Here is an 18,247-nt window from a genome sequence, read left to right as displayed (position 1 = left end):
TCCTTCCAAACCGAGCCTGGAGGAGCCAGTCATCTATCAAAGTGAGGGTGCTTTGCAAGCACCACATCAGTCACCCCCGGGAGCAGAACATCAAGCACAATTGGGTACATATTTTTTCATGTCTTACCACTGCAGCTGGAATTTGTAGCACTGGGTTCATGAGAAGCCATGTTTAAGAAAACAGCAGAGAAGGCATCTTTGAAAACTGCAGATCATGTATATGAACATGGTTAGGGCAGTGGTTCAGCAAAGGTTAGGCCTGTTTTCCTCTCCCTTCCCCACTGTGGCTCTGGAGCAACAAGATGATAGAAGATACTGCTAGGATTTTGATCTTAAGTGTCCTCTCAAAGCTGATATCATAAAAGCTTTATCCCCAGCATGGTGCTACTCAGGCATGGGGGACCTTTCAGAGGCAAGGAGTAGTGGGAAGTTTGTGGCTGCTGGAGTTGACCCGGTGAAGAGAACCGTGGAGCCCTCTTTCTTTCCTGACCATGACTTGAGGAATTTTGTTCTGCCACCCATATCTCACTATTGCCATCTGGTGTCTCCACCAGAGGCAAAAAAACAGCAATGTGTCCATGTGACCATGGACTGCAACCTCCAAAACTGTGAGCCAACATAAACCTTTTCTAAGTTGAATATCTCAGGTATTCGTTATAGCAATGAAAAGCCAACTAACTGATGCCCAGGGACAAGACTGTTGAGCTCTCTAGAACTCAATCTCTTTCTCTGACTTCATAGAGTTGATAGTTTTACACACACACACACACACACACACACATACACATACACATACACACACACACAAGCTTACTTTATGGAATAGAATTTCTTCAGTCTCCTTTCTGTGCTTTAGCACCACACACATGTGTCTTGAGATCCTTGATAATAGGATTATTTCTACCAGCAAGCTGTGGGCTTATTAAAGATGGAACTGACATAAAAGCCATCTGATTCTCAGGTGACAAGGTTCCTTTCACACACACACACACACACACACACACACACACACACACATTCTATAATGATTATGCTGCTAAATCCAACAGACAGCTCGAAGACAGGAATGAGTCATAGAGAATAAACTCTACTGGCATACCTAACAGGTTTCCCTTATTGCACATGGGAGATTCCTAGATGTAAGGCTTTAAAGTCAAGAAACCTCTTTTCCTTGCCAGTCAAGGATTTTTTTTCCACACTCATTCCCAAAGTCTCAGCTGGCACTTAAATGTGTACAGCAGCCTAAATCACAAGAAGTCTCTTACATATGCAATTCTCAGCCTTTGGACTGCAGCCTCTATCCCTAGAGGAGGGCAGGGCTGCCGTTTCTAGAGCAAAATGTGCACTTCCATCAGCTCTGTCCCTTTCCTTCTTGCTCCTGCCCCTCAGAGAGATGTATGTTAGCTATCACCAGTACAGGTGGGGTCGATTTAGAAGAGATTTGTGTACCATATCATCAAAATGCGGCAGTGATGTGGCCTTTTCTCCACATCATCAAAATGGGCCAGTTTGATAATGCTTTGTATCCTTTACACATTGTCAGGTAAGATGGATGGAAAATGTACATGGCTTAACAAATATATGGTAAATATGTATTTTCCCTGTCCTATCTATGAAAGGTTCTACAGAAGGTTGAAGGAGGAAAGAAAGCCACTTTGCAAAAATGATAGATATAGTATAAAACTCATAGTTTAAGCATCTAACTTGCTGAGTTTTAATGGGGTTGTCATCACCCGACTGTTAGCTTAACTTATGAAAATCAAGCATAGGCCTTTTTGTTGCTTCATAAATCCTGATGAACAATAGTCCGACAACAGAAAATAGGCTCTGATTTTGGAATGATTGCTCTCCCTGTATCGCCAGTAATGAAGGAAATCGAAGACTTATTGCTTACAGATATTAGCACAGGCCCAGATGGCTCAATTTTTTTTTACCATAATAGATAATTCTTGAATTATGTGCCTAACAAAGACAAATTCTAGAACTAACGGAAGGCATTTATTATATTAACAAGTGTGTTTTCGATTCCTTCAAAACAGAATGTAATTTAATCTTGGCTTCAGAGACAGATTGGAAATGTTAAATGTCTGCTTTTCAGAAATGATTTCTGAGGGAGAAAAGTATTCACCATCAGCTTGAACTGTGTGACTCGGGGAAAGGATGTTTATCTTAACGGCACAGAAAGGGAAAAGTTGTGGGTGTTTTTTTTTTCATTTTTTAAATATAGAGCAGATTGTATATATCCTAGTGCTTCCCCAGGGCAACTTCTGCCTTGGTGGATGTAACATATTCCTCTGTGAGAAAGAATAATTATCTGATAGTGAGGGAGCCTTTGCCTAGTGTTCGGTACATAGAAATGCAAACCTAAAAATCATCCATTGGTCTTCACCATCTTGTTTGTTACTCCAGGGGCTCAGGTGGGTATGGCTTGGGCCAAGACTGGAGATTTGTAAGTTGGGGAAAATTAAAAGGTCCCAGTTAATAATCCTCCCACACAGCATGACCAGAACTGTGGAGGATGTGGATACAGTGCACGTGAGAACTTACAGAAGAACTGAAGACTTTCTTGACTTGCAGAGAATCTTGGGAGGAGAAGTAGGAGGAGGAGAAGGTCACTGGAGAGCTGGTAGTGAGCCTCCCATTGGAAGGGGTGGTTTCTTTTAAGGGCACACTAGGACCACTGGCTACATTTCATGAGAAAATATGCTTTTGTGCCTTCTAACTAATGTCTCAGTTTACCCTGCAGAGAAGAGGGTATACAAGGTACTGTATCCCATCCACAGGAGGTCTGGGGACTCACATCTGGGCATGCAGTGGGGAGGATGGAGTCAAAAAGCTGTGGAAGGAAGACAGTGTATGTGGGTAAATCTGGAAGTGAAAGTTGGACAATCTTAAGGGAGCCCCTCCATCTGAGAGGACTGGCAAGAGGAAGGAAATTAGTCATTATGCACTGATGGAAACAGGAAGTAATTGAGTGACTACAGGAGGGAATCTGGAGATGCCCAGGGGTAAGATTTTTCTTTGCTTTGGACCCAGCTCCCAGGCTTATTACAGAACATCTGTACCCTCACCTGTAGTCAGGAAAGGGTGGCTGACCTATTGTGTCAGTTTGCATGGGAGACTTGCTAATGGTGAGAGCTACCAAAGGAGAGAATTTCTCCATATCTGTTCCTGCTCATGAGGTAGCCAGCTGGTCCTAGTGTCCCCTTAGAAGAAACCACCCCTTCCAATGGGAGGCTCACTACCAGCTCTCCAGTGACCTTCTCCTCCTCCTACTTCCCCTCCCAAGATTCTCTGCAAGTGCTCCAGGGATGCTGTGGAGGGAATGCCAAGCTTGAGTGGGTCCCTTTTCTAAAGGGTGACCTGAAGCTTTCTCAGTTTCTAAGTTATCACACAGATCTCTGTCTTGATACCACAATTCATTCAATATTTTTGTATTAAGCCCCTAGTATGTGCCAGCCAAAGTAAAGGCAATGGGAATATGGGTGGCAACACAAGGTCACAAATCTTGCTCTGTGGATCTAATTTCTTTGTGGGGTACTGAGTAACAGGGACAGGGGTGCTGATTGATATAATGCTTTCAAGTGCTGTGGGGTGAAGAAAAGGGAAGTCAAAAGTCAGTAGATTGATAAGGTAAGGGCAGGCTCTTGGAGGGGGTAATTTTAAAATAGATTCACAGTCTAAACAGGAGCTAGATAGAGACAGAGGAAGGACGTTGACAGAGAAAAAGAAAGGCGTGACACCGAGAATGTGAATTGAAACTGGAGGAAAGAAAGGCATGTCCTGCTCATGGAGCTGCTCCTTAGCCCTGATGCCTGAACAAAGCGAACTGGTCTTTTGGAAGAGCTTTATGAACTCACTTGGAAACCTTAATTAGCTATATTACATTAGAAGTAGGGGAGGACAGAGGAGGAATACATACATTTTGATGTGGATTAGAGTGATCTGGAAGAGATTAAAGGCAGGCAGAATTTGATTGAACAAAACATGAAATTTTGTGAGGGGTGGCTAGAGGAGAGTGGGTGAGTCTTCTGGGGCAGAGTAGGGGCATTCCGAGAAATCGAGGCACAGAAAAGACAGGAAGAGGGGAGGAGGTGCCTTCTGTGCATTCAGTTGGGAAGAAGATGTGAAGTCGAGCCTTCCTTCCCCAGAATCACATACAGAACGTTGCTCCCTCCTCAGTGTCTGTTAGGCTTGAATCCCTTGGCCTAAGCAGCCTTCCTGGACTTCTGTACAGTGAGATGCTGCAGGGAAGATCCTGTAGTGCTTTTGGGAGAGAAATGCCCCTGCTACCAAGGGCACATTTTGCTTTTTTCCAAAGCTGTGTCACTGACACAGTGCCTCACAGATGTGTGAAGGGGTTTGGCTGTCTTTGTTCTAGAGAGCACCTGAGGGTCACAGATGGGCAATGACTTCCCCAAGGTAGAGGCTTCATTCTGAGCCAGTGCAGAGACATTCTTGGTGGGATGAATCTTATGTTTCATTGCTGGGGCATTAGAAATAAAGGGTTTCCTCTACACCAGATGGAAATAAGTAGCTCTGGTGAGGGACAGACCTCAGGAGGCTGCTCTCCAGTGCAGCTGTGTGTCCTTGGAGAAGACAGCAAGGACTTTTCTGAGTGAAGGAAAAGAAAAGGCCTGGCCGCAACAATACCTGGGAATGGTTGGTAAGCATTTGCTCTTCTACTCTGGGCCTTTTCCCCCTTCTTTTTCTCTATTGCGTTGCTGTGGAGTTGAAACCGGCTGACTCAGCACTAAGTCTTTTAGCAGGAAATGATGAAAACTGTCATTTTCCTCTGTCTGCACAGTAGCACACAGCAGAGAGAGCTGAAGATGGTGGCGGGGGCCGCTAACAATGCCTCGGGCCTCAGATTGGATCGTGGGTGGAAAGAGTCCGCAGTTTAATCAGCAGTCACTTCCTGAGCCAGGCTGGGGAGCGTGAATGTGAGGCCATCCCTGCAGCAAGGACACTTCATCGACGAACCCCCAGAAACTCCCCTGCCAAGGTGAGAGGCAAAGGCAAGCTGCAGGCCCCTGGGGAAATCTTGCACACCAAAATGGACATCCTGGATGATGGGGTGACCCAGAAACCTTTGGGTGCTTATAGTAGCTGTGTGCAAAAGTGCCTGCCAAGAGACGACTTGACAGGGAGGGAAGCCTCCCATGGTAATATGGAATTCTGCTGGAATACAGTTTCATAATCTCATTCCGGGGAGCGATAGGTGGTATTTTCACTGCCTGCTCATTTTAAAATGCACTCAGAATTGGTCAGAAACAGCATAAATCTGTAACACTGGGCATGCTCCATTGCTCTTGAAGCCTCAGTTTCTTCTTCTGGGGAGCAGAGACCTCAGTACCTACCACTGCAGCATTATGTGGCTGAGTAATGACATAATGAATGGGATGCTACTTTGTGAAGTGCACGCCATTACATTATTTAGAATCTAGAGTCCTTGGGGGCATTTCAGAACTCTTTTTCCAGCACTCATCCCAAGCAAGCAAATACACAGCTACCTCATTCACCCCTCCCGGCCTCCCGCTTAATGGCTTTAATACAGCTGTGAAGATGACCACTGACCCATGTGCTCCAGTTGGGAGGTGGTATTAATGGGCATGAGTCAGGGCCCTGAATCCTGGATTGCCACTGCCTCTTATTAACCTAAGAGTCTGTAGCTCTGACTGCATATCCTTTGGTGTCCAAAACAGAACGAGTGTTATTGTCAAACATCCACATGTTTGTAAATGTCCAGATTTTTGGCAACATTCGTGTTGCAATTTAGAAATATGCTTCCAGAAATAGAAGAGGAGAGACTGTGGAAAAAGTGTTTGCTGTCTTTTTTTTTTTTTAATTGAATGAGTAGATGTGCATAAAGGTGGTCCCTAAGAAGGAATGACGTGATCCTGGGGAATGTGGCAATGCCAGCAGAAATGCCCGGGGCTCACTGGACAATCACACACTTGAAAGACTTCACTGCAGTGAAGCTATCGTCACTCACAATTATCACCCCTGGAAGGTCCTACTGGACTAATTTTTGTCTCACCCATTATCAAACAAATATTTGCCAAATTTCTGCCATTTTGAGCATGTCTTCAAAATTCCCTTTAGCTGTTCTGTAGGGCATGAACTTTTGAGAATGGGAACTGAAGAAAAGCCAGTTCTGACGTTACAGCACAAGAACTCGAATGATGATTTGAGTTAGGGTGGTAGTGTTGGTAATAGAATGGAGGTGTCTATTTGTCCCTAGCAATTAAATCGGCATGCCTTGGGAATAGGAAGTGTATGGTTTGTAGGGAAGCGTGGGGGAAGATCAAAGATAATGCTTATATTTTTGGCTTAGTGAATGGTAGATGGAAGCATTATTGACTTAGATGGGGAGACCAGGGAGGACCAGGTGTTGGTGGAGAACTCTGATCTTGGCACGTTGGATTGTATCTAAGATGCCTTTAAGCCATTCAAGTGGATGATAACCAGTGTGCACCTGGGTATAAAAGTCTGCAGCTCAGGTGGGAGAGAAGGGAAGGCTAAGGAAGACACAGATGGAAGTCATCACATCCGGGGGAATGGATGGAAGCACCAGGGGGATGAGTGCTGCTGGAGGAAATGACCCAAGGGCATCATCCCACCTTGACAGAGTGGTTGGGAAGAAGAGAGGTATGGAGAACGGATGGCTGGAGTGTGGCTGCAGAGTGGCATAGGAGGAAGCTAAGCTGTGTGGTCCCCAAGATCTTCTGCAGTGCCAGCCCTCCTTGATCTTGCTGTTTTTCACATTACCTTTTCTCTCCCTGATGGCACAGGCTGATAAGTCCAGGAACTTGGACCTCTGCCTGTCTCTGGGAAGGGACCCCAGGCTATCCAAGCAACAAATTATCTGCTTATCACAGCTGACGCTGCTACCATTCTACTTTATTATTTCTTGCTATTATTTTCCCTGACTTTTGGGAAGCTGACTGTGGCCTTTTATCTAGATGCCCACACTCCATCACTGCTCTGCCGCTTCCTCTGCCTTCGTCCCTCCTGCCTGCTGATTGGGCCACCATGCTGTCTCCACGCACCGCATCTTTATCTACTTTGTCTGGTTTATCTGCCGTGCGTCCTCAAGGTTCAGTTGTTTCTCCATTGTTATTTGAAATTTATCTGATTCCAAACCTGACATTATATCTCCTTGTGATATACAGTTGTCTGGGTGTTGTTTATCGAGTGTGAGTTTATTACTCTGCACCAACTTTGTTCTCCTCCCTTCCAGGTTGGGGACGATGTCTATAACATAACAAAATCTGATATCTACAAATCATCCTCATAACTGCAGAGATAAGACAGAACTCATTCCCATCCATATTACCCTCACTTGGGGAGAATTCAGGTCAAATGCTTTGCCCTTGAATGACATTTTCCTTTAAGCTTAATCTCTACCTCCTGTCCCTCCTTTCTTTTGCATTTTACTTGAACTCAGACATTTATTCACATCCTACTGTTTGCTTCTCTGATTGGAAGACCATTTCTACTGGTGGTGGATATAGTGTAAATATTTTATTTTGGGGGTTTGTTCAGGCAGTTCTCTTTGGACATAGATGAAATACCGGCTACCGTCCCTGTGTGTGAAGAACATCATGTTCAGCCTTTCACTCCCAAGGCAAATTATTTGCTTAAGTAAGGGTTTCTTCCTTGATTACAGCTTTTATTATTGAGATCTTGTCTGAATTCCCCAGGTGCGTTCTGAATTTCCCATTCTTGCTGTGCTCACCACAGAACGAGTCTCGGAACATATATTTGCATGTGCTCCTAGCTCTGATGGAGACAGTGTCCTTACTCAGACAAATAGACCTGGGAATAAAAGGCTAAGCAGAAGCACAATATCTGGGCGCGCTAATTATTTTTCTTGATTGAGGACATTGGCTGGATGTTAACAGATACATCTATTAGGTGTTGCACTATTTGTTTAAGAATACTACCTCTCTTGGTTTGCAAAATCCTAGAGTAGGATGAGAAATGAAGAAAATGGGGTAAAATAGAATAAACAATATTTAATTGACTGATTCACTTATTCTAGAAACACACATTGAGCACGTAGAATGTGCCAAGGACTCTGGTGTGCCGATCAGTGTGCCAGGCATAGGAGACAGAGATGAACAAGAATCTTGAAGAATCTTCATGCAGAGTGGGGGAGGGAGATACAGACAATTACCAATACTGACTGATGAGTTCTCCGACAAAAGCCTCCGCAGAATGCACAGGAGCCTAGAAGATAGAATTATAAAGGGTGTTGGGGACTGCACGGCAAAAACTGAGCCTCGGGTCTCTCTGGGCACCTGTCAGGAGAGAAGGTGAGGGCAGTTCTCAGCTGTAAATGAGTGACAAGCCAGAGTTGTGTACTGCTCCAAGGTGGGGACAGGTGGAGGGAGGAGAGGACATCTGGAAAAAGAGGTACCTGATATCACCAGTGACAAATGCCAAAGGGGAGGTACAGATTCTAGATGCTGGTAACTTTTAAAAATTACTAGATATGTGTGCTATTTGGAGCTTTGGTGGAATCACTGTGAGAAGTGTGAAAAGAAAAGCCCAGGACAGGAAAATAATAGGTTTGGTGAATTATGACAGTTTTTTCCTCAGTCATTACCTCCCCTCCTCCCACCCCCTCAATCATATCAAAAGTATCCGGAGCAGGTATGCAGAATGCGAGGCGGTGGGACGAGTGACAGTCTTACTTTCTCCATCTCTGGATTCCAGTGCACATTGAAAATGTCAAACCAGCAGCTTGCTCAGAGACAGAAGCCAACCGGGGAGTGAAATTGCATCAGTGAGGGGCACGAGGCTAGACTTGAGGAAAATGGTTCACAAAGCACTAAAAGAACAGAGGGAGAGCATTAGCGTTCCCTCCGTGGAAATCTGCTAGAAGAGGAGAGAAAACCATCTGTCTGGTACAGTATAAATATAGTCATGCTTATGGCCAGGGGATGGACTTACTTTTTTCCTTTCAACCAATTTTAAAGTTTCTATGAAAACATTATTGATATTTATTCCCACATAGTTGCAATTTTGCTTAGCTGATTATTTAATTTTTACTTAACATCGTAGCATTAGCATTTTTCACATTTCTGTACTGTCCTCAATGTTACCCTGGTGACTCCTGATACAATGTTGAAATGTTAATTTGCCGATATATCTGGGATCAGCTTTGTAGGTCCCTTTCTTGCCTAATATTTTTGTGTTTTATGGTCTTTTTTAATCCCTCTGCTCTGTAAAAATTACTCAGATTTTCCTTATATTCTTAAATTTCTCCTTGCAGCCATCTGCACAACACAAACACAAGGCCCAGCAGAGGGGCTGGGGATATAGCTCAGCGGCATAAGCCCTTGCCTGGCAAGCCTGAGGTCTTGAGTTCGATTCCCGGTACCAGAAAAACAAACAAACGAACAAAAAAACAAGGCCCAGCAGAGCTCTCACTGGCTGAGTGGGAAGAAAGGCTACAGTGGCGAAGGCATTAGTGTCAGGCAGAATCAAGTGGCCAGTTTTCATAAGTTACTCTTTTGGGGTTCCTGTGACATTAGGTAAGGTACATTATCTTGTGAACTTCAATTTCTTCCTTTGGAAAATGTTCATAATTGTATATATCTTACAGGGTTGCATAAGGATTAAAGACAGTATTTGCAGAGTGCTTGCTACAAAGTAGATTCCTAGATGGTCTCATTACGCAGATCTGCGTAGCTAAATGAGTTGAGTCTTCTTACATTCAATTAAAAGCACATCAGGGGTGGAAATCTTATTTGATTTGCCTCTGAATCCTCCAGTGCCGCAGAGGACTCTCGGCAAGTCCTATGTGTTAGCTGATTATCTGACTCCAGTGATCCTGCTCTGCTCTCGCAGCACGGTGAGTGCCGGGTAAGGGATCTATGGGGCAGGTGCAGTGGGAGAGGTAGGGCCACTGGGTAGTTCCTTTCTGAGGTCTTGCCTATCCAGTGGGTGGCCAGCAGGCTCCAAGCCGGTGGTAGCCCACTGCCCAGGGCAGGTTTACACCTCCACCCAGAGGGAAAGCAGGCAGGCAGGAAGCAGAGGCAGCTCCAGAAAGCAACTACCTGTTTTGGAGCCTGTGTATACCCTGCATGAATATTCAGTGTGTATTTTACACCCCATGACAATTTTAGAGACCAGGTGCACCTAGGATGCAGAGACAGATGAGAAAGGAAGAGGAGAGGGAGGAGGGAACCCATCCACAAACAAACCCAATTTCTCCACTCCTCATAACACGTTTTCCTTTCACAAGCACACAGATAAATAAATCCTCAGCAGAACAGGGATGCCGAGAGGGAAGCTGGCATTGGGAAGGCTTGCAATATCAGCTAATTGGTCTGAAACCTAAATCATAAAAAGACCTGTAATTATGCTGTTCAAAATTAACCCAGAAGGCTGTTGGGTGTGTGGTGGCGGGGAGGAGGAGGGGCCTCAGAAGGGGGGAAGAGTCCGTTTTTTAAGTGAATTTATACTATTATAAGACCTGTCGCGGCAAGTAATAAAAATGGCGATGCTAAGTTAAGCCTTGTGTTATCCTGTTTGCTCAGATGCTGGTTATGCCAGCTGTAGCCAGCAGAAAGCACTTTTCAATTTATTTTTATGACTCTTCTCTAAAAGCATTCCATTAAAGGAATATTACCCTGTATGAAGTTTTGAGGCACCGATGGCAGTTTATTTGCTTGTTGTGCTGGGGAGGAATAAATAGTTATCTGTGGTCCCCATTATTTCAGTTCTGGCTCTCTCATTCCAGTTAAGGGTCAAATGTGGACTCTGCTGTCTACTCCTCTGTGGAACTCCCCTCCCTGATTGCGCTCAGCTGAATCTGGGCTGCATTTGAGTCTGTCTTGCTGAGAACTGCTGAGTCTCAAGTTTGCACTTTCTTGGTTAATTCCTTCCATCATTGTGGTGAGGTGAAGCTTCTGCACGCAGCCTTCTTCTGATTTGAAGGACGTGCATGAGTGAGGCAGGGATGCATCTCCTAAGGCAGGGTCTATACCAGCATTCGTGGAGTTTCAAAGTCCACTCCGTGAGGTTTTTTGGCAATGTGTTTTGCAAAAGCTGTGACTTGCACCTCTGTCCTCTCCTCTCCCACCAGTGAAACAATCTAGAGGACAGCATGGCATCGTGGTGGAGGGTACACTCTTGGGAGTAACATTGCCATGGCTTGAAATTTAAGCCTGCTGCATAATAACTGTTATCCCAGGCAAGCTTCTTTAGTAACCTCATCATATCTTACTTTCCTAACCTATAACATGGGAATATAAGCTACCACCTCATTGAGTTTTTGTGAAGATTAAGTGAGATGATAGATGTACAGTGCCTAAAACAGTCCATGTCCCATATTAAATGTTACCTACGTATTCAGCATTTTACTATCAATGTGATTGCTGACATCTTAGTAAGTGTGGGAGGATGCTGGGCTCCCAGCTATGGTTTCAATACTAGCTTGTCACCTCAACTTACATTCATCCCTTAATTTCATTCAGATAATAATTCAAGCCCATTTGTCATTCATGGGAGGCTATGAAGACTGCCAAAATGCAAAAGTCATGATGCATAAATGTAGGATGTCTTCATACCGCAGACGAGCAGAGTGCTGGCTCATGGTCTTGGTGTGTCTTTAGTGTTAAGCACATTTTGAAGATCTAGGACAGAAATATGAATTTCCTGGTGTTGTGGTTATTATTAGTAATGGAATCTTGGCATGAGGAGAGGTTTTAGACTAACGTGCACTTCTTATTTTTGGGCAGAAATTCCTTTGACAACTGTGATTTGTGACAGGCGGCAGCCTATGCCATAATCAGCCCTCAGACTTTGGGTTCATCCTGGTAGGTCCCTCTTTTCTAGTCCTAGGGAGTAGAATGCCATCATTTAAAGTTGCCTGAAACCTTTCTCCCTGTTAGTTTTGTACAGTGATTTTTGGTCTTACTCCCATAAACCTCCTCAGAAAAAGTCCAATTCTTTCTCCATGACAGCTCTTCAGATATCGGCAGATAGCACCTCTTTGTAGTCCTTTTCTACTTGTGGTCAAGTTCTCCCCAATATTACTCATATGCCACCACTCCAGGCCCTTTGTCACTGCAACCTCCTTCACTGGCTGCACTATAATCTCATCAGCGAAGTCCTTCAGAAAATGGCACCCCTGAGACGGATCTGCAATCCTGACCCGGACTGGGATGCTCTTTCTCAATCAGTGCCACCCAGATGGCTCTCACCTTTGTGCTTGTCACCTGCCAGGCATCAAGCCACTCATGCTCTGAGACTGTGTCCCTTTATGGTCTGTGGGAGCAGGAACTCTCACCGGATGTGGTCTTCAGAGGCTGTGAGCTTGGAAGGTGAACAGTATATGATGGTGTTTGAGTTAGCCAAGAAGGAATAAAGGTGAATGCTTCGATTTCATTGTAGAACAGTTGATCTTCATAGCCTATTAGCACCCATGCCCGCCCCCATAGTTTTTGTGGTTAACCTGCTTATCACTCTGCATGTATAACTGTGTGGTTTTACTTTGTAAGCTTTTCCGGACATTCAAGTTTGTAGAGGTTTTATAGAATCATGATTTTGCCAGCTAATTTGTTACCTATCACTTCTTGCTTTGTGTTATTCAAATTCAGCAAGCATGGTTTTACCTAAATGATGGATAGAAATTCTGGATATTTCCCTTCACAAAACCTCCTCCCTATTCACAATGTATGCAGCTAAAAACAATGGCTAGTTTCCTTTTTATCTCTCCTCAGATAAAACATACTTCTCCACAGAAGCAATTTCATTTTTGTTTTAAAGATAGTTGGGCAAACACTTCATATTTTCCTCTAGATTATGAAATCTTTGAGGATGGAGAATGTGTTGCATTTAAACTTGTCACCCTCAAAGACAATGAATCCACCTTGTATGTAGTAGTAGCAACTTTTAAGGCAAGAATATGGGGCCACTGGCAGGGACTTTGATGTGCTCCAAAGATAATTTTCAGCTAATGACATCATTAAGCTTTCATCTGTACAGTTTGCTTGATCAAGGTACAAGATGTTATAATGACTATTATCTTCTATTAAGTTCAAGTGATGACGGGGCTGGATGCTGCCTTTCTTCTAAGCTAGCAAGCTGACCTACCTTTGTTGCTATATATACATACAAACGCACATGGACATGAATACCAGATCTCTGCATGGATCTGTACACTTGTTACTCATGTACCACCTTGGCACTCATTTCCTGCACCGCAGTCAGTCACAGGGCCATGTGACAAGGGCCTGATGCTACCTGCAGGTGCAACATGGTTTTCCCACAGAGGAAGAAACTTGAAATTACAAGATTTGTAGCTTATGAAGCTTGTCTAGGCCGCTTGAAAGAAGAGTAAATGGCTGGATGTGCAGAGATAGTACAGTTTATGTGGGAAGATGAAAACAAATCCACACACAAAGTGGAAACGTGAAAGATAGCATGGAAATCTGCAAGTTAACAAGGAGGAAGTTTCCAGATAACTTTAATGGATGGCATTTTAAAGTGGAAGCGTGAAAGATAGCATGGAAATGGCTAACAAGGAGGAAGTTTCCAGATAACTTTAATGGATGGCATTTTAGGTTGGGAGGAGTTCAATGTGGAGAAATTATCTGGGATGGTTATATGTTTAAGAGGGACAAACACGTAACTGGGGAACTTGAAAACAGAAATACACATGAAATACCCATGTTGGATAGCTTTTCCATTAGTCAAGAGAGCAAAAGAGGTCTCTCCTTTTACCACAGGTGCTAACTTGTCCAACCTTCCAAGCTGGGATAGCATCCTGGATTTACTCTCCATCTGCATGCCCAGGGTCCAGAATAAGCTCCTGCAGAGGCAGGTAAGATGTGGAAAATTCAGCATGAGAGTAAATGAAGGCTAAAATAAGTGGGGCTGGAGTGAAGGGAGTCTCACAGGAGCACTTAGTGAAGGGTGAGAAATAGCGCACAGAAGAAATACAGCCAGAGCATTGGGAGAATGACTTGTAGCTAACATGCAGGGTTTCTTTTCCCATCCAAATGAAAGATGCTACTTATAGTAATTGCTGCCCAGTAAAAGTTAGAAAAGCACGCAGCATATTGCTTCTCCTTAGACCTTTCAGTTCCTTCATTCCTGGATTAATTTATTTCTTAATTTTTTGTCTGTATTCCTTTTTCAACTTTAGACTTTGCTTGAACCACCCCCCTCCCAATCTCTGTCTCCCTTTCTTCGATCACCAGCTTCAGAAACAAACCCACACCATCGGAACAGGAGGCTTGGGATTCATCTCCCCTGGACTGTAAAGATGACAAATCTCTCCCAACTCTTTGGTTAGAAAATACAATTAAGTGGACTGGAGTGGGTTCTCTCCAAAGAAAATTGGCTGGATTGAGATGTGAGGATCCTAGAAGCTGAACCAATAAAAATCAATCATTCCCATCCCCTGGAGAAATGGCACTGAGGGAAAAGTTTGCTTTGATATCTGTGCAGTGTGGACAAAATGTCTGTGATTCTTACCCAATCAATAGAAATCTCTAAAATGAAAGATTGAAGCTGTCAAGAGCCATAACATGTCTGGGATGTTTGTGAGAACTGTCTCCCCTAAATGCCAATGCTTCTCCCTCAGCCCAAAGTGTTTGCATAGCCTTAGAGCCCCAGGTGTTGTCTTTTTGCTCAAGCTAAAGAGGCTGGAAGCATCTCCAGTCTGATGATACATTCAGAAGAAATCAACAACTTGCCAGTTGACTCAGGGCTCTCAGGTAGGGAGGAGGCGGAGGAAGGTATTCTTTCCTTGTGTTTATTTTAACCTAGACTTGATGCTATCCTGTGCCTAAATACCTCCAGAAAACAAGATCACACACTCCTGGAAGACCTCTCACCAAGAGCAGATCTGTCCCTATAGTCTTGTTATTTAATTCCTTAGCCTCAATTACATAGTGGCCTATACACTGAGGTCATGCCGGGACAAGAACTGGTCATATACCATATGAGATATGACATTTCTTGAAGGAATAAATTAATGAACTTACTATTAAATTGAAAAAATCATTTTATTAATCCAACCCTCTGTTTAATAAGGTGGGTGACAGCATAAATTCAGCAAACACATACCTGCAATTTATTTTCCTAATGTTAGGCTCCATGAAAGTGATTATTTGGCTGTCCTTTTAGTGAAAATGGGAACTACCTGCCACCCCTAGATCATGCTAAGTGGGAGAACCTGCATCCATCATCGACTTTATATTTGACCAGCTACTGTGCTCTGTTTTATTTTTACAGTGGTAAAAAATGCCTAACACAAAGTTCATCATTTTAAGTGGTTTAAGTGCATTGCGTTCTCTGCAACCATCATTACCATCCAGTCACCTCCAGAACTTTTTCAAACTGAAAATCTACACTCACTGGATGATTCCCCGCTGTCCCTGGCTCTGGTCCCCATTCTATTTTTGTCTCTATGATGTGTCTTTGCTAGGTACCTCATATAAGTGGATTCATTTAATATTTGTCCCTTTGTATCTGGTTCATTTTACTTAACATACTGTCGTCAAGATTCAATCATTTTGTAGGATGTGTTAAAATCTCGGTCCCTTAGAAGGCTCAGTAATACATCATTGTATGCATATACCATGGTTTGTTTATCAGTCCATCCACTGATGGAGGTGTGGGTTGGTTGTACTTGTGGATATTGTGAATAATTCTGCTAGAAGCATTAGGGCACAAACGTCTCTTAAAACCCCTGATAGCAATTATACGGGTTTATAACCAAATGCGGAATTGCTGAATTACATGGTAATCCTATGTGTAGTTTTTTGAGGAAATGTCATATTATTTTCCATAGTGGCTACACCATTTTACAATCCCACCACATCCTTGTTGATAATTATCACCCCCCCCCCCATGCCCTGTATCCACATGCACTGTAGTAACCAGCCTAATGGCTAACTATTCTTTGTGGAAATCCACAAAATCTTATCCCATGGTCTTCTTCCCCACTTTTAAAAATATATTTACTCTCTTAGAAAAGGAATCTTTTCTTGACCCAGGCCCAAGATACCTGTTCCCTGGTTTTCCTCTGCAGCCCAACTCCCACACTCCGGCTCCCTGACAAAGAGCAGCCTTTGACTGGAAGCATCTCCAGTCTCCACACCTTTGCCAGCTGTGTGGCCCTCATTGCAGTGGCACTTCCCCTTGATTTTCATTCTGCTCTGTTTTCCAAATCATCTTTCTTCTTGTCCTTGGTGATGTCCCATCTTAATGGGTTTAACACTGGGTTCTCTGTTCTGGGGCCGTCACACACCACCTGTGTGACTTGAGGCAAATGATTCCACCTAAGCCTGCTTTCCTAAATTTTAAAAGAGAAATAATAATGTCTAAAGCACAAAATTTTTGCAAAGACTGAGTGATTTATATGGAAACAGTTACATAGTGTTATTTTATTATTTTTTATTTTAAAGAGAAAACAAAACAAAACAACAAAGATAAAAATAAAACAACACAAAAGCCAATAAAAATGACACAGATATTTTAATAAATGGTTGCCACTATTACTGCTAATTTTTCTACTAATTGGATATTCGTGTTTTTCCCCTATTTTTATTGCTAATACCAATCTTCTCTGTGTAATCTAGGCTCCACACTCCATAGCAAACCTTCTTTTTATCTCTTCTTTCATATCCATTGCAAAGGTTTCAATGATCACTGCAGATGATGAATTATTATTTTCAATGTTTCTTGTACTTCAGTCATCTTTTAATGGATTGTTACTTTAGCAACAGTTTGCTGAGTTCCCCACGCATTGATTCTGGCCCCTTCTCTCCTTAGTTTTTCCTGCTTGTCACCAACAGGGTCATTTTCCTAACGGAGTTTTTTCAACTGATCACTCATAGTTTCAGAAATCTTTGTTGATTTTTTGTAAACTTTACTGCTCGGAAATAATGCATATATTCTATCCCTCCACTCACAGCAGAGAGCTTTTGTGAATTCTCCAAATCTATGGAAGGAGTCATGATTCTCTGCTCCCCACCTCACCCCACACAGACTTCATGAACTGTGAATGTTTTGCTTTTCATTCAAGGTACCCAGTCAGTCCCTGGTCTGGGCTGTGTTATCTTCTCATGTGATTGATTGCTTTCTTTTTATCCTTATATCACCATTTCAAGGACTCCAGGATTCCAAGCCTAAGTCACTGCTCATTGAAACACACGTTGTCTTTTGAGACCTGGCTCATCTATAGTTACCCTGTAGGTCACAGGCCCCTGAGTCACTGGAAAGAGTCCCAAGGACCTACATAAAAGAGGCCATGGCTTCCATTCTCCACCTCAAGTGCACTGTGTTTATGGGCAGGCTTTGAAGGGATTGTCACTGTCTTTTCCTTACAAAAAAGCCACTTTAAATAGACAAGAAGAAAGTGGTAAAGCATGGAGATATAAAGCATGTTTCTGGAGCCAGATAGATCTGGGTTCCAATCTTGGCTCTACTTCTTACAATTTACATGACTCTGAGTGCGTGACTTAAGCTTTGTACCACCGCATCAGCAAAATAAGGACTGGATATAGCTCTCTTATTGTTGTTGTTAGAATATAACAAATAAAGGACTCTTGGATTATTGGGAAGAAAAAAGGCTTAAATAAATGACAATGTTATTAGTGACTTTACTGTTATTATTATTTTCAAGATATCTCTTTGCTATGGGAATGGCTGGAGAAGAAAAAAAGAGCATGACAACGTGACTGCCATGAAATTCGTGGTGGTAGAATTGCTCTTCACTTCCAGCTCCGCTCCTCATGCCCGCATCAAGTTTATGCCGAGTTAACACCAGAGGACTTTTGGCCCCTCAGATTCTCTTCTTCCAGCTCTACCTACTTTATTCTGAACACAAAGATGGAAAACAACACATGCTCCTGCGTGATGAACTTCATGATGTACGTCTTAGCCTTTGGGGAAAAAAATGAAAACCTTATCGATTGGAAATAAAGTCACTTGACTGTCTATTTAAAGACTTCATAATTGCTCAAGACAACATATTATGCCCTTGAGTATGAAGCATACATCCTACTTCCTCTGCAGTGGCACCCTGTTAGCTCCAGCTACACCCAGATTTCCTTCACTCTGTTGCTACTTGGACATCATTGTTTGCAGTAGCTCTTTGGTACTTGTTTGCATGATTTGGCATCATTTTCTATTTGTATCTTATTAGATTGTTTTTGCAGTTCCTTTTATCACTGAAGGATCCAGTGTGGCACTAGCACTTGGACTGAATTCATTC

At 43.1% G+C, this 18,247-nt stretch overlaps 1 long non-coding RNA gene across 1 annotated transcript; it reads left to right on the top strand.

Annotated features, from left to right (window-relative positions):
* The first annotated feature begins 4,813 nt into the window (after positions 1 to 4,813).
* On the top strand, positions 4,814 to 17,972 carry LOC106146642. The gene is made up of 3 exons (XR_001231178.1): positions 4,814 to 5,005; positions 13,749 to 13,843; positions 17,657 to 17,972. It is a non-coding gene; the product is annotated as an uncharacterized LOC106146642 (long non-coding RNA).
* Positions 17,973 to 18,247: the final 275 nt, after the last annotated feature.

The sequence above is a fragment of the Chinchilla lanigera genome, unplaced genomic scaffold, assembly GCF_000276665.1.
Source record: "Chinchilla lanigera isolate Chin_1 unplaced genomic scaffold, ChiLan1.0 scaffold00088, whole genome shotgun sequence".
NCBI lineage: Eukaryota > Metazoa > Chordata > Mammalia > Rodentia > Chinchillidae > Chinchilla > Chinchilla lanigera.
The sequence above is the reverse complement of the archived record's forward strand: the minus strand, read 5'-3'. Positions and strand labels throughout refer to the sequence as shown.